Here is a 21,046-nt window from a genome sequence, read left to right on the forward strand (position 1 = left end):
ACTATGCTGGAATGAGATTTTGGAAGAACTTTCTGGTAGTTCCACATTTAGTAAATATAAATATTTGTGGAAAAATCTTAAAACGTCTCAGTGAGAACCAGACACTTCTTTGTGGGAGTGAACAGAAGGTGCCCCTTCAGATCAGAATTCCCTATGACTGTACAAAACGGAGCAGAGACTCAACAGCAACAGAGACTGGGTTAAAGTGTGCCCTACACAGAAGATGGCCAGAAAGGAGGTGCGTGTGCCCAGGCTAGCAGTCTCTGCACTGTGAAAGCTTCAGCCTTTACCCCTGGGCTTGATGCTTCTGTTTGCTGGTGAGCTCAGGCACAATACATATACATTCAGTATCTGTCACCCCAACAGGAACAATTAGCAGCTGAATAGTGGCATGTAAATGAAGGGCTATTTGCATACAATCAATCAAATGAACCTCGGTGGGTGGGGCCAGGAGACGTCTTCCTTCCAAGCCTAGGGGTGCCCTAGAGACCAGGAAAGGAAAAAAACTGGGGGTTAATAAGTGACCTCAGGCAGATGTGTACCCTGTGACCTAGGATCTGGGCCCACCACAGCCAACAACCAGCTGTGAGCCCCAGCCAGGAGAGCTCTGGCTGAGAACAGGGAACAGGTGTCCACAGCTCCAAGGCCAGCTGGGCTCAGCAGTGCTATGTCCGGCTGTCCTGGGAAGTCACCTTCCCACTCAGAGTGAACTGTGGACTACAGGCTGCCTGCCATCTGCTTCAGGAACTATGCCAGAACCATGGTGAAATATCCCCATGGGCTCGGGGGGTGCTATCTGGATAATTCTGCACAGAATCAAAACCTCTATGGGAAGCTGTGAGCATATGTGGGCCCTGCAAGGACAAGCAAGGCCCAGCCTCCGCTAAAACATTAGTTCTCCTGCCTTTTGCGGGGTGGAGGCAGAAAGGATGAACTCTAAAGCTCCAGACTAAAACTTCCATTTTCTGAATCAACATAAAATCTGTCTCCCATCAATTCCTGGAGGAAGGGGGTCCACCAGTCTGGTGGATTTCAGCCTATTTACAAATGCCAAATGCACAACACTGACCGGAGACTGGGCTTTTGCAAAGTTGACATGGGCATACAGAAGAACAGTGATGTCCTGACCGGAGACTGGGCTTTTGCAAAGTTGACATGGGCATACAGAAGAACAGCGATGTCCTTGTGTCCTGCTTCCAGGGCGATTGAGAACGCAGTGCTGCCATCCTTAAGATAAGATGGAAAGAACAAGCCATGTTGGGTTTCTCAAACCTCCAGACAACCGAAAGGTAACAGAACAAAACACTCTCCAATAATTGGCAAGGTTCCCCAAATATCCCTACTCCTTTGGTCTTCTGGGAAACTTTTTTGGGACCTCTAAGGGTGAAGGCCTGAGGATGTGAAGATGAATGAGGCAAGCCTCCACCCCTCCAGAGGTCCCAGTTAAGAGGATTATCTTACTCAACCATTCTGTCCAGCAGGAGGGGGAAGCAGAAGATGGGGATAGAAAGTTTTTTTTTCTTCTAATTATGAATGACCAGGCAAGCAGCAGTAGTGTGTGTTTAGAGACTCTGCAATTTGCCAAAGATCTTTTACCTTTCCTCTTAGAGAGGGCACTGTGATCCTAAAACCCTAACCACCTCGGTTTAAGGCTACAAGTAACATCTGTGTGTAAGCACGCAATCCCAGTGGGTTGCACAGATCCATCTTCTGGAAATAAGAGGGGAAACACTACATATGGGTGAAAAAAGCTTCACTTAACTGCTTGATTTCCATTAAATTTCAGGGATTTAAATGGATATAAAGGAGTATCAAGGGAAAGAACAACACAACTTGTTTTCTGTCTGTTTTTTGAGACAGGGTTTGTCTCCCAGGCTGCAGTGCAGTGGCACGATCACACATCACTGTAGCCTTGACCTCCAGGGCTCAAGTGATTCTCCTGCCTCAACCACCACCGTATCTGAGACTACAGGTGCATACCACCACACCTGGATAATTTTTTTTTGTAGAGATGGGAGTCTCACTATGTTGCCCAGGCTGGTCTTGAACTCCTGGGCTCGAGCGATCCTCCTGTCTCAGCCTCCCAAGGTGCTGGAATTACAGGAGTGACCCACTGTGCCCAGCCTATCTAGTCTTGAAATAAGGATTTCCCTCTGGTCAGCAGCAGCAGCAGGACACAGTTCTCTTTGGTTTAATCTTATGATCCTTCCCCTCACAAGCTTTGAAAGATAATAGAAGTAAAATCAAACAAAAACCACAGCACAGCTAACAAACTCTTCTGGAAGAAAGAAGTCAGTCAGAAGCTCTCCCTCCCACAGAGGGGAAGAAGGGAATCTGCTACAGCTGCAGCTTCCGTGTGCTCCTGTGGAGATGGCTGAGTGTGAAGCTAGTCAGTCCCTCATACCAGTGAAAAACTCCGCTGGTTTTTCTCCCTGCTGGCTTGGGCCCAGAAGAATCTGACCTACAAAGGATATTTTCCTAACTTTTTGGTGTTTTGAGCTAAAGAAGCTCTGATCCAAACCTGTGATCCATAGAGATAAACTTTGAAAACCGGAACCAAGCCAACCCGACCTCTGTGACCTTTAAACCATCTCACTGCCTACATGCCAGTTCCTACCTTCTACCTATCACCACTCCTCTCCTTTGGCCTAGAGACACGCAGAAGTACCCCCTTTGGTTGAGTTTCCCGGTCAAGGAGTTATCTGGAAATGTGGACAGCCTGGGAACTGGGAGAAGAGAGCAGAGTGGTGTTGATGGGACAGACTAAGCAGAAATGGGAAAATGCTTCAAGAAGTCAAGCTACTCTACAGGCTCCGGCATATGCTGGTCACAAGCTACTCACTTTGATGGGTCACAGTGCCTTCACTTTGGGTGAGAAAAGGTTCACTATAGTAGGAACTGGTTTTAGTCACCGTGTAACCCCAGCCTGTAATGATAATCCAGATTTCCAAGTGCACCTGTCAGAAGTCACCTACACTGAATTTGATTCTGCAAATCCATTGATTTCCCTTTTGTAGAGGGGCTCTGTGGACATGCCCGTTAAATCACTTTTTCATTTCATGAATTTTTGGGGTGGGGCCTATTTATTCTGCTTTGGGTACTAGTTTATGAGCGTGTTAGTTTGCACACAGTAAGTGTAGCCAAGCTTGGCTGTGAAGGGAGGCATCTAGATGGCGACACAAATCCCAGAGGAGAATAGAGGAGGATTTGGTCGCTCCTGGCCAAAAGGCACTCCCAGAGCTCCCGTCCAGAGTCCCCCAGACCCCTGGCCAGGAGGCCCAATGGAGACAGCTTACGTTGTCCTCTAGGTGGCCGTTGCAGCCAGGCTGGGCCAGCAGCAGCTTGACGATCTCCACGTGCCCGTGCTCGCTGGCACACATGAGGGCCGTGGAGCCCTCGTCATCCTGGATGTTGACATCAGCCCCACAGGCCAGGAGGCCCTTCACCATGTCTATCCGTCCGTGACTGACCGCCAGCATGAGGGCCGTCTGTCCCGCCTATGGGAAGAGATGACAAGGACTTCAGAAGTACGTACTGAGCTGGCAGTGGTGGCCTCTAGTGGGGCTGTGCTAGGGAAAGGGGGAAGAGTGTGGTGACAGAAGGGAAAGAACTGGCGATGGAACTACTTGGGGCAGGTGGTGGCAAGCAGGGAGAAACCAGCTTCCCATGAGCTATGAGCAAAGGAAGGGCATAAAGTAAGGAGCCAACTTCATTTTAGCGTGGAGGATGTCTCAGTAGAGTAAGGGGCTGGAAGTTCAGGTGGTGTTTAAAAGTCAAGCTGTGGGCCTGGAGTGGTGGGTCACGCCTGTAACCCTAGCACTTTGGGAGGCTGAGGCAGGCGGATTGTCTGAGCTCAGGAGCTCAAGAGCAGCCTGGGCAACACTGAAGCCCCATCTCTACTTAAAAAAAAAGCCAGGGGCTGGCGCAGTAGCTCATGCCTGTAATCCCAGCACTTCAGGAGGCTGAGTCAGGTGGATCATGAGGTCAGGAGATCAAGACCATCCTGGCTAACACGGTGAAACCTTGTCTCTACTAAAAATACAAAAAATAAGCCGGATGTGGGGGTGGGAGCCTGTAGTCCCAGCTACTTGGGAGGCTGAGGCAGGAGAATGGTGTGAACCCGGGAGGCAGAGCTTCCAGTGAGCCAAGATCGCACCACTGCACTCCAGCCTGGGTGACAGAATGAGACTTAGTCTCAAAAAAAAAAAAAAAAGCCAGGTGTGGTGGTGTGTGCCTGTTAGTCCCTGCTACTCGGGAGGCTAAGGCAGGAGAATCACTCCAACCAGGGAGCCCGAGGTGGTTGCAGTGAGCCAAGATCACGCCACTGCACTCGAGCCTGGGGGACAGAGCAAGACTGTCTCTTAAAAAAAAAAAAAAGTCAAGCTGTGAACACATCTGGACCTGGGACACTGTTTGCTATGAAGACACTACAACACAGAGACAGGAAGCAACAGTCACTGAGTATCTGATGGGGATGCCCAATCATTTTTATGTAGGGGAACTAACAGTATTTCCATGCAAACTATGCAAGTGGACAAAAGGCAAGGCAAAGGAGGGAGAAGTTTCCAGTGTGAAATTTAAGCCCATATTTCCCTGGTATGTTTGGTCAGCAAGGACTACCAGGCAGTGTATGGACTCAGGGCACGCCTGCAAACAAGTGCACTGTGGCAGAAGCGTGGCATCTATGCCTGCTCTGCCAGAGTGGCCACCGCAGTCCTGTCTGCTGGTTAGGGGTGCATTCCTGAGCACAGAAACCAGGTGCACTAACCTGACTAGCTTTGGCATTCACATCCCCACAGCCGAAGAGTTCTTCCACAACCCGCATGTCCTTCTCTGCTTCCACAGCGGCGAGGGCCGCCAGCATGATGGGGGTGTAGCCTGCCTTGTTCTGGTGATCCACATTACACACATCTGCAACAACAACAACAAAAAAAGTCTCTTAGGAAGCAGCCCCTTCTAACAGCAGCCGCTTACGAAGACACTGAAGGGAAGGTGTTTACAGGAGCCCAGTGAAATGGTACCAGGTGGCTGGAGACCAAGAGTGACTTAGAAGGAAATGTGAGAGATGTTTTCATACTAAACCAAAAACCTTTTTTTTCCCCCCATTTCACGAGACCTGAAGCAAGAGAAACAACGGTAAGCTTCTACAGCATATCTTGTTTGCAACTGGTGGCTGAAATGCAATGGCTTGGAAGTCTGGGTGGTTGTTCTAATGGCTGCTCTTGAGAATAAACGATCATATGGAATCTAGGCACTCAGCTGTGTTTAGGAAAGTGAAGCAGGTAGTGAGCTATTCATGAACGAAGTGTTTGTAAACGCTTACGTATGGAACGTTGGACAGGGTGGTACCTACTTATCCAAACACTACTCATTCTGAGACTCTGAATTTACTACTCTGGCCTGTTGGGGGTCCTGAAAAGCAGAATTCCAATCATATAACATCCAGCTCCAGAATTTATGGTCGAGAGCAAATGCAGTTAAGTCCCCTCCACAGAACCGATGAACCAGACCTTTTCTATTCTTGTAATTCTTAAGGAGTCTTCAGGGATAAAATTATCCTTCGGGCATTTAAAAGTTCCTTCGGCACTTTCTCTGAAATGACCGGAATGGGGAGTGTCAGAAAGCAGCTTTTATGTGGGACCAAATATGAAGTTAAAAATGTTCAGAATGTTTCTATCATAAAGGAAAATAAAAGGTACCATGAACATTTACCTTAAGATCCCAAACAACTCCATACTAAGGACATGTTTTTAAAAGTGGGTGTTTTTAATGCAGAAAATAAAAGGCCCTGTGGCGGAGAAGCAGGTGAGTTCGTGTGCGTTTCGGGGCTCCTCAGCACCTCAGACTTTGCGGACTTTGCTCTGCATAGATGCTGAAGCATCCGAGATCTACACCTTACGGAGCCAGAATCTCAGCCTAGAAGGGGGAGCAGTAACCATTAAGATAAGTGATTAACCCAAACCATCCAGCAATGGAATTAAAGTTACTTAATTTGCCAAGATGTTTTATCAACTTCTAAGGGTATACTAAGCTGTTCCTGTCAGGAGTGATAGTGAAATCTTGTTTTCAGCCTCCCTGGATATTATCTACTTCTGTTTAAACAATCACTCCGGCTGACTGTATCACCAGCTCTGTTTATAGTCTAGAAAGCCTGAAGAGGAGGGGCTTGAAATTCCTTCCTGTAAGATGGAAGCAGTTATACCCTAACATGGCTCCAAAAAGAGGGAACAAACACACTTATAAGAGAAAGGAAGGATAAATCTGCTTGGCTTTCTTCTCTGCATCAATTCCAAGTTCCCAAAACAGAGCAGAAGCGATTGGACAGTGGATGAAGACAGAATTTCAGAAAATTGGACAGTTTGATTGCATATTCTAAGGTTCACACTGCATCCTCATTAATCAGACTGAGATACTGTGACTTCTCTGTCACACACTAGAAATAAAAATATGTATTACAAAAATTAAAAGATTTGGGGTCTATGTGGCATCAGGCTGCTCCATTTGAACAAGAAGTTGAAAGCTCACAGTTTCTTGAGGGTACCATCTGTGTATGTGCCCCTCCCTCACTTCATGTCTAAGATGTCAACTGGCTCTATTCTGGGATAACAAGTTTCTACTATTCTATTATGGTTGAGAGACAAGAATAACATGCCCTTTGCTCTATGCTGTTTCCCCAATAACAGTATATTTCGGTGAGAATGGTGATCATTTGACCATCTGTTAAGGTGGCTTTGCTTAGTCCCCATCTTGACTAACCACGCACTTCTGGAAGGACAGCAGTCATGGAGTAAGGTCAAATCAAGTGGTCCACACGCACCAAGGCTGTGACCCTGGGCCTGTAAGCAGCACTCTGCCTCCTGAGTGCAAACCAGCCAAGCCCGAATGATTCAGCTCAGGAGCGAATGTGAGTCATGCTTCTTACCAGGGATACACCTCTCACTTGAATGCAGCTGAACTGCAGCAAGAAGATCCTCAAAACCTCCTTTCAAAAACAGATCTAGAATCTGTGTCACCCAGTTTTGTTTAAACTTCAAGCCTCTTATGAATGACTCAAGAAAATTCTTGCCATGTCATGTGGAAAAGCAATAAAAAGGATTTTAGCATGGTCAGAGAATTCAGGAGTGGCTCAACCAGGTTCTCTGAGATGAGTCACAACCCAAGTGCTGTCAGAGAAGAGGGGGTGGAAGGGCAGCCAACATACCGGCATCTAACAGCAGCTTCACAATCTCGAAGTTGGAGTGGGACACGCTGTAATGGAGGGCTGTGTTGCCATTGCCGTCTGCCAAGTTGATGACATAGCGGAGGACATCTGGGGAGATGGCCTCAAAAGCAGCTATGTAGTCCCCCACCATGGCTGGAATGGCTGACTTCTGACTGGACACGCGGAACCACTCGTGCTGGAGGGTGTTCAGACAGAACCTCTGCCAAAACACCAAGTGGTCATTAGTTCTTCTATTTATAGACTTTTTGAGACCTAGTTGAAAGCACAAGTAACCTGTCCTTTTACAGTCAAAGTATATATATGCAGTTAGAATCTGCTCTCAAAAACCAACAGCCCTAAGAGAAGCTTCAAACACCAAACTGGGACATTTCTCCTGATTTTAAACGACATGCAGATTCTAATGTCTATAAAGGAGACCAGACAGCACCGTGCAGAAGCAGAGGCTCTGGAGCCAGACCACTGAGTTTCAAATGCAGGCTCTGCTACCTAAAAGCTTTATGACCCTAGGGAAGTTATTCTGCTTCCGTTTCCTCATCTGAAAAATTGGATAATACCATGCTTTCATAGTTTTTGTGATGAGGATAAACACTCAGGCTTGGCTCCATGTATTAAGCTATTAATATTATGTAATCATACTGGCCTTGCAAACAATTTTCATAGAAATTAGGAAGAAATTAACTAGCCTACACTGAATTATGCTGCTTCCTTCCTATCCAGACCAAACTCACCTCCTTCAACTCCTCAGCACAGCACTAGGTTGGGAGACCGTACATGTATAGCCAACCCAATTCCCACCCCAATCCCAAATACAACTGTTCAACCACGGAAAGGGAAAATAAAAGGGAAGCCCGTCTGGAACTCATTTCATTCTCTCATCAGCTCCACTCTGACTTCCTTAGGCTGTGGACACATGAAGAAGGCACTTGCTTTGTGGATGATCAACTCAACCCTGGGTCACAAGAAGCTCAGTGGAGACTGAGCAGTCAGTACTGGTGATGAGAATGACTACAATGTCTTTTCAATGGGCCTTCATATGAGTTTAATATTCATTTCTGCTGTGCTTACTCTTTAAAAGTTTAAAATATATCAAAGAAAGACAGCCTATGTCAGAAGCACCAGAACCCAAGAAGTCCTCTTTCTGTAGAAAAGGTAGAGTTGGGATTATAGAGCTTCCATCTCTTTATCATCCTGCTACTGATTATTTAGTTTTAACCATTTCAATTACATTTTGGGTCACTTGAAAAGTGTCCTTTTTTTCCTGTATATATTCAGATTCCTGTTTCTTTGGAGTTGTCACACTGAAGAAGGGAAATTATGTCTTCTGGTCATCCTAATTCTATTACTGCTAAATAACTGGTGTCCTGACATGATTATCTAGCCCTGGCACTGTGTTCACTCGTCCACTACTTTTACAACACAATACTTTAAACACTGTCACACCAAATGAAAATTCAATTAAAAAGATGTACCCATCACAGTGTGTGTGGATGACACCATGCTCGGCAATTTGGAGGATGCAGGAAAACAGAATCCTTCCCAAAGGCCACGTAACCTAGTATTTTGAGAACAGTGAAAGAAAAGTGTACTATGGCTATAAAATCTGGGGTTGTAAGGCACCAGTTTTAAGTTTAGGTTAAACCTGATGGGAAATACTGACACTGCAGTGAGATTTTATGGTTTTACTAGTGACCAGGGTATAGCCAGGTATTTTCATGAATACAAATCCAAGAATTTCAATATGTAGTTCTATGTTTCCCCTTGACTAGGAATTTTTTTTTTTTTTTTTTTTTTTTGAGAGGGTGTCACTCTGTCTCCCAGGCTGGAGTACAGTGGCATGATGATGGAGCACTGCAGCCTCAACTTCCTGGGCCTCCAGCTATCTTCTTGCCTCAGCCTCCCAAGTAGCTAGGACCATGGGTACATGCCATCATACCTGGCTAATTTTTGTAGAGACAGGGTTTTGCCATGTTGCCCAGGCTGGTCTCAAACTGAACTCCTGGGCTCAAGTGATCCACTGCCTTGGCCTCTCAAAGTGCTGGGATTACAGGTGTGAGCCACTGTGCCTGGACTTGACTAGCAATTTCATTTAGTACAGCTGGCCCTCTGTATCTACAGGTTCCATTTCCATAGATTCAACCACTGGCAGAGTGAAAATATTTTAAAAATATGTAATACAAAACAATACAGTATAATAACTATTTATATAGCATTTACATTGTGTTAAGTTTTTGAGGCCAGGCACGGTGGGTCATGCCTGTAATCCCAGCACTTTGGGAGGCATGGTGGCTCATGCCTGTAATCCCAGAACTTTGGGAGGCCAAGATGGGCGGACCACGAGGTCAGGAGATTGAGACCATCCTGACTAACACGGTGAAACCCGGTCTCTACTAAAAATACAAAAAAATTAGCCGAGCGTTGTGGTGGACGCCTGTAGTCCCAGCTACTTGCGAGGGTGAGGCAGGAGAATGGCCCGCACCCGGGAGGCGGAGCTTGCAGTGAGCCCAGATCACGCCACTGCACTCCAGGCTTTTTTTCAGACCGAGTCTCACTCTGTCACCCAGGCGTGAGTGCAGAAGTGCAATCTTGGCTCACTGCAACCATCACCTCCCGGGTGCAAGCAATTCTCCAGCCTCAGACTCCCGAGTAGCTGGGATTACAGGAGTGTACCACCATGCCTGGCTAACTTTTTGTATTTTTAGTAGAGACAGGGTTTCACCATGTTGGCTAAGCTCGTCTCGAACCCCAGACCTCATGTGATCGGCCTGCATCGGCCTCCTGAAGTGTTTGGGATCATAGGTGTCAGCCACTGCACCTGGCCCTGTATTAGGTATTATGATATAGAAATGATTTAAAATATATGGCAGAATTTAAAGTATATGCATAGTTTATATGCAAATACTACACCATTTTACATAAGGGACTTGAGTATCTGTGCATTTCGGTATCCTTAGGGGATCCTACATTTTCTCAATGCACTAATAAAAAAGACAGCTGTCAACCAGTGGGTTAGTCTGGCCTATGAAAGAATGTGCACATAACTTCGACACATGAGAATATGTCATTCTTGGCCATGGTGTCAGATTAACCATTGCCATAGAAATACTTGTGTCCTATGTTGTACCATTCATGATCACTAAGGCAACCACAAACTCTTTGCTGTTTGCTCTGAATTTCTTAGACTGCGAGATGACAAGTGCGGTTATTTTTATGTTTAAAAATAGTGGCTGCCTGCATTCCACATCAGAGCATAACATACAGTTTCATAACTGAAAGGAATGCTGACCTTGGCTCAGATAGGTTTCTTTTAAAAACATATGCTAACTTAAAAAAAAATTCTTGGATGCTGCTCCCTGGATCTTACTGTTCTATAAATAGAAATGAAATATGTAGAAAGATGACGACTGACTGCAATTAGCCCTCCTTTCTGTCTGCAAGTGTATGCCTCACAGATGCCTCCACCCCAGGAAAAGTCCAGGGTGGGTAAAGGATGTTCGAAGTTGGGCCTCAAGGAAACGCTGGCAGTCTGATCCAGGGAGCAAGACCACATGATGTTCATCTGCCCACTCATGCTGGAAACAGTTCAGGAGAAAAGCATGCAAGCAACAACTCGGGCAGCCTACAGCTGGCCTTAACAATGAACCCACTCATGCACTTTGTACACACTGGGGACGGTGTTTGCAGGTCAGACTCACCATATCTTTGCTGGTCAAAGCTTTGGGGTCATTTATAGTATTTTTCAGTAAGTTGCATGCAGACAACATCTTTTCACTTAATTCATGCCTGAAAGAAGAAAAAACAAGTTACGATTGGTCACAAGAAGAAAATCATTTTTATTTCAACCCAAATATATAATTTTTTTTTTGAGACAGGGTCATGCTCTGTCACCCAGACTGGAGTGCAGTGGCATGATATTGGCTCACTGCAACCTCCGCCTCCTGGATTCAAGCAATCCTCCTGCCTCACCCTCCCTAGTAGCTGGGACTACAGGTGTGCACCACCAGGCCCAGCTAATTTTTGTATTTTTAGTAGAGACAGGGTTTCACTATGTTGGCCAGGCTGGTTTTGAACTCCTGACCTCAGGTGATCCACCTGCCTCGGCTTCCCAAAGTGCTGGGATTACAGGTGTGGGACACTGTGCGCAGCTTCAACTTTTAAAAATATATTTTTAAAAGGCAAGTGGCCCCAAGCCAGCCTAGGCAGGTCATTATGGCACAAGATGCTTGGGTGGAGGCAGCACAGAAATCCTTAGGAGTCTAAGGGTTACGTCCACTGTGCAGAGCCAACACCTCCAGCCAGAGATTGAGGCCTTGTTTGGGAGGGTGACATTCGGCTTCACCAATTGGCCTTTATGACATTCTGGAATAACATTTAGAGATTTTTTTTGCCATTTTTAAGTTTTTTTTGTTTGTTTGTTTGTTTGTTTTTTGAGACAAGGTCTCACTCTGTTGCCCAGGCTGGAGTGCAGTGGTGCAATCACGGCTCACTGTAGTTTTGCTGTCCCAGCCTCAAGCAATCTTCCTACCTCAGCTTCCCAAGTAACTGGGATTACACGTGTGTGCCACCGCACCCGGCTTTGTATTTGTAGAGACAGGGTTTCACCATGTTGCCCAGGCTGGTCTCGAACTCTTGGGCTCAAGCTATCTGCCTGCCTGCCTCAGCCTCCCAAAGTATTGGGATTATGGGTGTGAGCCACTGTGCCCAACCTGTTCTAAGTTTTTAAAAAATATTTTTAATCTTAAGGGGGTTGAAGGAGACCCAAATTACTTTTTTTCTGAGACAGGGTCTTGCTCTGTCACCCAGACTGGAGTGCACTGGCTCACTGCAGCCTCAACCTCCAGAGTTCAAGTGATCCTCCAATCTTATCCTCCAGAGCAGCTGGCATGTGACACCATGCCCAGGTAATTGATATTTTTGTAGGGATGAGGTCTTACTATGTTGTCCAGGCTAGTCTCAAACTCCTGTGCTCAAGCGATCCTCTTGCCTTGACTTTCCACAAATTACCATATATCCATTGTGCTGACCAGTAAACCACACATCTGAACCCACATTTGGTGACTCAAGTGTTTAACCCATATGAAGAGTAAAAAAATGACATATGGTATATAAATTACATCTCAAAGCTGTTAAAAAGCCATGTGAAACACTTGGAAATATAAACTAAAAACACTTACCTTGTGTTAATGCAGTTAAACTTTCATTTGCCAAATTAAATAAAGGTAAGTTTTGTGAAATGTTCTATTTCTATTTCACATACTGAAGAACCATACTGAAGTTTCCACCTTTTCTACTCTCTATTTTATGAGCATCAAATCCTTATCTAATGCTCTTGAAAACTTACATTTTGAGGCACATGTTTCAGCCAACCAGAGTGTTTTTCGGCTACTATTTGTGATATACCCAACTCCATTCTTGTGGTATTCCTGATCATTCAATGTGTAACAAAATACAAACATGTAAGTGATATGCATCACCTTTACAGTATATGTGCTCTTTGGCTGAGGCCTCATCCACACAATGATCCTGTAATAATGATACTGACAGCTGTATCAAGATAAATGGCTAAACATAAAATCTGAACTCTTACAGTAGGCTGGCCACCAAAAAATTAAAATGTCTTTATAAGGTAAGGTGTTCAAACAATGGAAGTTTTAGTGGATTGTGGTTCCATATGTTAAATTATATAGCAGAGTTAAGGTTTCAGAAAACAAGGGTGATTAGGTTATTGGGCCATTCTACCATAAGGGATCTAAGAGTTGCAATACTCTGCACTTGTATATATTAGTATCTCATAGATGTGTATACCTCTGAGGAACAGATAAAAGAAAACATTTAATTATAAAAGCTCTGAACTGGCCAACTCTATTGCCAAAGTACATTAAATGTGGGAGGGGCAAGGGAGGGAAGGGGAATGTACCACACCTCTCTCTGATTTCCACCTTCTCAGTTTCACATTCTTGAACCTGCATTTCATCGTCCACCCTGGCAGACTTCAAACCTTCAATATTAACTGCATGGTGCCCTTCTGCCATTCCCCGAGTGTCTTCATTCCTCCTCCTCCTCCTCCTCTTCAAGAGGATACTCAATGACATCACACTCGTCATCTGACTCGGAAGAAGAGCTTTCATCTGAGCTGGAATCATCACTTGAAGTTGTTTCATACCTAGGTGGCAATTGGGATTTCAGGATATGCAAGGTGTGCTCACGAAGACCCAGTGATAGAAATTTCTATGAAGGGATTTGCTAATTGACTCCAGAAATTTCACTAGTGGTTTTAGATCCTGCACTTAGAAGTTCAAAGTAAGGTCTATTTAAATGCCCGGTGGTTTTGAATGGACTCTAACTTAAATTGGTAATCGGTATCATATAACCAATTGGTATCATGTAACACTTGTTAAAGAAAACAATGGCATCTCCGGCTTAGTACAAATCAAGAGAAAACATACTTTATGGAAAACAGATCGGTAGGTGCTAACTTTTTGTCCCCCCCCACCCCATTTCTTCCTATTTCATCCTATTAATTCTCCCAGTATCAAGGTGAATAGATTACATAGGCAATCAATAGTTTTTCTGGTGTATGCCCTCCAAAATCTCCTGGCCATTATCACCGAATAAAACTTCTAGATTTGGAAAACAGGCACCATAAGGTTAAACCCTAATGGTACACTTTGTATTATTTCTTTCTTGTGGGGGCCATGTATCAATTCATTGATTTGATTCAATTGTAGGACAACAAAGGGGCTTAACTATGTACGTGGGCCAATGGAAAGAGAAGGAACAAACAATAACCATTGTATTTAGAAAGCAAACTGGTGATGTGGTTATCAATTGTGAAAGGCCCTACAATTTGGGTCGTAAACATGGAGAGCTAAGCAAAAGGACCCATTTTGAAGGAATAGATGACGATCGTTGGCCCAGAGAGTGATGCTGTCAGTCTTTTTCTGCTCAATTGTGAGTTCTCATATAGGTAAGTACAAGTTGTCCAACACAGTGCAGGAACCCTGCTGCGTTCGCTGAAGACTATTTCTTTCAGATCAGAGGTGAGGAGATGCAAACCGCTCAGCTTCATCAGGTATCCTTAAGAGAGTGACAAATCCTTAAAGACAGCACCAGAGGAGGAAAGAAAAGCCCAAATGCACCTTTCTGCCTTTCTGAGGAGGGAATCTTTCATCACTGCGCTGTGGCCGCTTCCCCGACTAGGCACCTTGAAATGTGACTTAGGCAGGAGGCAAAGGAGACTGACAGCATTAGCCTCTAGAACCACCATCTTTCCTTACCCTCCATTAATGCCAACAAACTGAAGATTCTTTTTTGCGCCATTTGAATCTTTGTTACCATCTTTCTTCTTCATGATGGACTTCAGTGTACTTTCATTGTTTGTACATGCTGTGAAAAAGTCAAGGCAATAAAAATGAAAACTCACACCCATACATGTTAAATGATCTTTTTTCCTGTACAGTTCTTTTCTCATGCATGTAAATGTAGATCTTGGCATATATATGTGAGAAGTTTCCACAAAATTCAATGGGAAAGTGTGTGCATGCAAGGAAAATAATTCAAAGTTCCATTAATAACATTCTTCACATGGGAAAAAAATCAATTAGTACTTCCAGACATAACAAAGCCAGTGAAAATTGACATTTGTATCCGGCTTTATTGCTTATAAAGTGATGACGTGTCTCACGAGCCTCAAGGACCATTTACGTACTAAACAGGGATTATTATTTTTCTTCAGCTGAGATAACCTGAAAAAACTTGTGCCTGCCAGAACGTGAATAAAATGCTATTTAAAATATTTCATAATTTGTAATATCAGGTAAGCTTTCTTGTACAGCTTTCTTTCTTTGGTAATTTTGAGACAGGGTCTCTTTCTGTCACCCAGGCTGGAGTGCAGTGGCGTGATCTCAGCTCACTGCAACCTCCACCTCCCAGGTTCAAGTGATTCTCCCACCTCAGCTGCCGGAGTAGCTGGGACTACAGGTGTGCACCACCATGCCTGGCTAATTTTTGTATTTTTTAGTAGAGACGGGGTTTCACCATGTTGGCCAGGCTGGTCTTGAACTCCTGGCCTCAAGTGATCTGCCTGCCTTGGCCTCCCAAAGTGCTGGGATCACAGGTGTGAGCCACCATGCCCGGCCTCTTTGGTAACCTTATTTAAAGATATTCTGGGCCTACCTTCCGAATAATGATATTAACTTTCTTCCAGGTCAATTTAAAAGGTACACTGACATTAAATTGGAATGCTGGCAACGCTGGCCCTAGAATCCTGATGCCAATGACTGTGAGTGAGAAAAGTTACCATAGAGGCCAGCGGCGATCTGGTCGTCTGTCAAGTTCACTGGAGACAGCGTACCTTCCTGAGTGGGGAAGGCATCCAGGCTGCTGATTGGCTTTCCTTCTGAGGTCCCCACTTCTTGCTCAGGCTGGGATGTCTGGGAACTTAAGGGACTTCCTGACTGAAGGCCTCCACACTTACAGGTATATCCCAAATAACTGCCTATCAGGAAAAAGAAAGGTACAGAGTGTGTGATGCTAGGACTGAAAACGCAGGCTTAAAAAAAAACAGTTCTTGCCATTCATAATTTAAAATGGGACTATCATCCCAGCCACCAAAACTCAGAAGCCCCTTTGACTCTCCAGCCTTCCTGATTTCATGAGCATAGGCAGACTGCCGAGCCTCGCCATTCTAACTCCACAGCACCTCTTCTTTTCTCTGTTTCGGCTGCTACCATCGTAGCCTTGGTTTCTAGTCACGGAAGTAGCATTCTTACTGCCCCTCTTCCATTACTGTTTCCACTCTGGCACAATGCTTCAGAGCATTACTCCCAGCCAGCTCCAATGCCATCATTATTCCAGCTAAAACAAAATGTGGCAACGCCTAAAAAGCACCCACTGCTCAGGAAATGTAGTCCACACTGCAGAGCCAGAGATTCTAAACTATCCATAACCTGGTACTGGCTGACCCCCCCCAACTTCATTTCCCACTCCTCCTGTCGTCCTTACTGGGACAGGGACTGCATCCCATTAAGTGCCAGTACTCGCTGTATAGAGATGCAGGTCTCTTGTTTCCCGGCAGCATGCCTCAGCTTATGCCCTTCTACTACCTGGAATACCTTTCTTCCCCCATCTTCACACAGCCGCACCCTCCCATCACTGCCTCTTCAGGCCCTTCCCTGATCTCCTTCACTAACAAACAATGTTCTTGCCCTGAACTCTCACAGCCCATCTTCTGTACCTTCTCCTGGGATCTGTGATACAATGTACAAGATGACTTGTATGATGGTTTTAGACTCCCTTGTAGATGGTAAATATTTTCAGGGCATCAAACAGTTCTGATCAACTTTCTCTTAACAAATCTACTAGAGTGCTTTTGTATATGTTAGCCACTTAAAATCTGTATACTGACCGAAGCAATTTGGATTAAATAACATTTTGTAATTAATGTATACAGATATGTCAATGAAAAGAGTCAAACTCTGTAAAAAAGAGGTTTACTCTGAGCCAAGTATGAATGACCAAGGCCAAAAGCACAATCTCACGAGGTCCTGACAACATGTGCCCAAGGTGGCTGGGTTACAGCTTAATTTTATACATTTTAGTGGACAAGAAGTTACAGGCAAACACAAATCAATGCATGTAAGGTATACACTAGTTTAGAAAGGTGGAAGAACTCAAATAAGGGTGGGCTTCCAGGTCTTCGGTAGATTCAAAGATACTCTGATTGGCAAATGGTTGAAAAAGTTAACTTATTATCTAAAGGCCTGGAATCAACAGAAAGGAGTGTCTGGGTTAAGATAAGGGGTTGTGAAGACCAAGGTTCTTATTATGTAGATGAAGCCTCCAGGTAGCAGGCTTCATCTACATAGATGGTAAACGTCTCTTTTCAGACCTCTATATAGATGGTAAATGTCTCTTTTCAGACCTAAATAGGTACCAGACTCTGAATCTCTCCTGATCAGGAAAAGGCCTGGACAGGTAAGGGGATTCTCTATATAATGTAGATATTCCCCACAAGAGACAGCCTTGCAGGGCCATTTCAATATGCATCGAAGAGGCCGGGAGCAGTGGCTCATGCCTGTAACCCCAGCACTTTGGGAGGCCAAGGCAGGTGGATCACCTGAGGTCAAGAGTTCGAGACCAGCCTGGTCAACACGGTGAAACCCCGTCTCTACTAAAAATACAAAAATTAGCCAGGCATGGTGGGGGGTGCCTGTAGTCCCAGCTACTTGGGAGGCTGAGGTAGGAGAATGGCTTGAACCCGGGAGGTGGAGGTTGTAGTGCCTAGATTGTGCCATTGCACTCCAGCCTGGGTGACAGAGTGACAGAGTGAGACTCCATCTCAAGAAAACAAAAGAAACAAAACAAAAAAGACAAAATACATCGAAGAAATATATTTTAGGGTAAAATACTTCCATTTCTTTTAGGGTCTGCTGTCATGTGATGCTATAGGAGAGTCAGGTTGGAATTTGTTATCTTATTGCTATAAAGAGTCTGTTTGTCACTCCTAAGATTTCTGTTTTAATGTTAATGCTGGTCAGTTGTGCCTGAATTCCAAAGGGAGGAGGGTATAATGAGGCATGTTTGACACCTCCTTCCCATCATGGCCTGAACTAGTTTTTCAGGTTTACTATGGAATCCCCTGGCTGACAGGAGGGATCTATTCCGTTGGTTAGGGGGCTTAGAATTTTATTTTTGGTTTACAGATATATTGTAGAATTTTCAATGTGGGTGATGTGGAAAAATGTTTGTAATATATGGTTAATTGAAAAAAGCAGATAATAAAATTCCATGTATTGTGTGATCCTATTAAAATACATTACCACACACACACACACACGAAAAGTTGTCTGACTCTGTGCTAAATGAAACAGCTATGGTAGTTTTAATTTTTCCCTGGATTAGGCTGGGCGTGGTGGCTCCTGCCTGTAATTCCAGCACTTTGGGAGGCTGAGGCAGGTAGATTACTTGAGGTCAGGAGTTTGAGACCAGCCTGGCCAACATGGTGAAACTCCATCTCTACAAAAATACAAAAATTAGCTGGGCATGGTGGTGAGTGCCTGTAATCCAGAGCTGCTCGGGAGGCTGAGGTAGGAGAATCACTTGAACCCGGGAGGCAGAGGTTGCAGTGAGCCAAGATCGTCCCACTGCACTCCAGCCTGGGCGGCAGAGCGAGACTCTAATCAAAAAAAAAAAATTTCCTTGGATTTGCCATTTTTTCTATAGTGAATATGGGTTAACTGTGTTCAAAATCACTTTTAAAAATGAAAAATTATTTCACTTAATTGTCTAAAAGTTTTATCCTAAGGATGTACAAAAAGATACAGAAGGCTATTGTTTCCATGTTTAAAACAGTAAAAAGAGGCAGACAGTCTGCTTGTAAGAAACAACCATATAAGCACTGGTATATTTATACAAAGGAATTCTATATGGCCATTACAAATCTTGATATAGGAGAATATTAACATAGATGAGCATGATGTGTATTAAAAATAGGTCATACAATAATACGGAGAAAATAAACCTACTTTGGTAAATAATTTTTTATTTTAATTGAGAGAGTGTCTTGTCTTGTGCTGTTGCCCAGGCTGGAGTGCAGTGGAGCAATCCTGGCTCACCGCAACCTCTGCCTTCTTGGTTCAAGAGATTCCTGTGCCTCAGCCTCCCGAGTAGCTGGGATTATGGGCACCTGCCACCATGCCTGGCTAATTTTTGTATTGTTAGTAGAGACGGGGTTTTACCATGTTGGCCAGGCTGGTCTTGAACTTGTGACCTCAGGAAATCTGCCCGCCTTGACCTCCCAAAGCGTTGGGATTATAGGCATGAGCCACCACGCCTGGCCTTATGCCATTCCAGTCAAAACCTTGGTAATACAACTAGTGTCTCCAATTGCAGGCATCAGTATTTTCAAACTTCTCCCTAGGTGATTCTACTGTGCTGCCAGGATTGAGATCCACTGAATTAAATTAACCAATATAAAAGTTGACTACTGAAATTAAGAATTTAGACTCCCCTCTAGTTTCAACCCATCAACTTGGATCCATGTGAATTTTTAGGAACTGCTGCTGGTTTAATTAACAGCCCTGGGCCAGTAATGGTAGATGTTCATACTAAACAGAAAGTAAGTGCTACCTGAACAATAGGGATAAAAACAGGAGTAATTACAGGCTGGGAGTGGCTCACACCTGTAATCCCAGTACTTTGAGGGGCTGAGGCTGGAGGATGGTTTGAGGCTGGGAGATTGAGACTGCATTCCAACCTGGGTGACAGAATGAAACCCCGTCTCTGAGGAAAAACAAAAAACAGGCCGGGTGCATTGGCTTACGCCTGTAATCCCAGCACTTAGTGAGGCTGAGATAGGTTAACTGCTTGAGCCTAGGAGTTGCAGATCAGCCTGAGCAACATAGTGAGACCCCCCTCTCTAACAAACAAAACAAAACAAAACAAAAAACAGCTGGGCATGGTGGTAAGTGCCTGTAGTCCTAGCTATCGGGAGGTTCACGTGTGAGGATAGCTTGAGCTTGGCAGTTAGGGGCTATGGTGAGCTATGATTGCACCACTGCACTCCAGCCTGGAAGACAGAGACAGACCCTGTCTCAACAAAACAAAACGACAGCAACATGTGGAGTAATTACAAAACACCTTCAGAATTCTGGCACTCTGGTCTAGATGCTCAAAATTCTCACCAGGTGGCAACGGTTTTCACAGGCACAACTGGGAAGTTAATGGACAGCAGAGTGGGCAACTGTGAAGTCTTCTGTCATTAACTCAAACTTATAATGGCCATAAACACCAATAAAGCATAAGCCTCATTTTACGACTTGGTCAGATTAGTGATCACTAAAGGACAACAAGTGACAGACATCTCAGTGTCCTGGAAAATAAGAGGAACACCTTTGATGCATTAATTATCATTCCGAAGTGCACTTAGCTTTTATAATTATCCATATATTAAATTCTAAGGCAAATGAGATGACTATAATGAAAAACAAGCCACTTAAAATGAAAACTTTATGTCCTTGACATAAAGGAATGTTAAAAGCAAACTGTTTTACAAGAAAAATAATTCAATGAAACTAGAGCTGGAAAGTGGGAGGATCACTTGAGCCCTGAGCCCAGAAGTTGGGGGCTGCAGTGGCGTGAGCCCGGATCATGCCACTGCATGCTAGTCTGGGTGACAAAGCAAGACCCCATCTCTTAAAAAAAGAAAAAAAAAATCACCCAAAACTAGAGCTGAATGGGTTTTAAAGAGATCAATTCTCCAGTCTTCTGTGTAACATTTATCTGTCCAGAATGTGTATTAGTTATTGGTATATAGCCATGGGTTTCCAAATTTGTTAGAAAATCAATTTAAAAAAATATATTAAAATGGATTTTAAAAGTTGCTCTGTTCACCTATTCCAACTGTTCTGGTATGCTGATCTATATTTGTATTGATAGTGCCAAGAACTTTCTGAAAACACAAAAAAGAAGAGTGTAGCCAGCTAATTAACCATGTTGCTGTGACACGTTTTCAGCTTGACATTCTGATTTAATTTTTAAAGAACATCTAAACTTACTCATTGAGAACAGGTAGGCCTGAAATTTCCAATTCATTATGGAGTCCTTTCAAATATTTAGGTTAATTTCCCACGGTATGACTAAAAATTCAAAGGGATCTGAAATAATGTTTGTTTTTAAGAAAAAGGGCTTGAAGCCGGGCGCGCTGGCTCATGCCTGTAATCCCAGCACTTTGGGAGGCTGAGGCGGGTGGATCATGAGGTTAGAAGATCGAGACCAGCCTGGCCAACAAGGTTAAACCCCGTCTCTACTAAAAATAATAATAAAAAA

At 44.3% G+C, this 21,046-nt stretch overlaps 1 protein-coding gene and 1 pseudogene across 4 annotated transcripts in view; one reads left to right on the forward strand and one right to left on the reverse strand.

The window, feature by feature from the left end:
* The window catches only part of LOC112209800 (sterile alpha motif domain-containing protein 11-like), a 231,895-nt gene that overhangs the window by 96,708 nt on the left and 114,141 nt on the right, over positions 1-21,046 (forward strand). For 2 of the 4 annotated variants that reach the window (XR_010158646.1, XR_010158649.1), the window contains one exon: positions 15,426-15,577. The exons of the other annotated variants lie outside the window; for them this stretch is intronic. The gene's annotated coding sequence lies outside the window, so the exon portion shown is untranslated. Of the gene's footprint in view, positions 1-15,425; positions 15,578-21,046 lie in introns of those variants that run through there. 4 annotated transcript variants of the gene reach the window in all.
* Positions 299-21,046, reverse strand: part of LOC464963 (KN motif and ankyrin repeat domain-containing protein 1-like) — a 146,624-nt pseudogene continuing 125,876 nt past the window's right edge.

The sequence above is a fragment of the Pan troglodytes genome, chromosome 6 (assembly GCF_028858775.2).
Source record: "Pan troglodytes isolate AG18354 chromosome 6, NHGRI_mPanTro3-v2.0_pri, whole genome shotgun sequence".
Lineage (NCBI taxonomy): Eukaryota > Metazoa > Chordata > Mammalia > Primates > Hominidae > Pan > Pan troglodytes.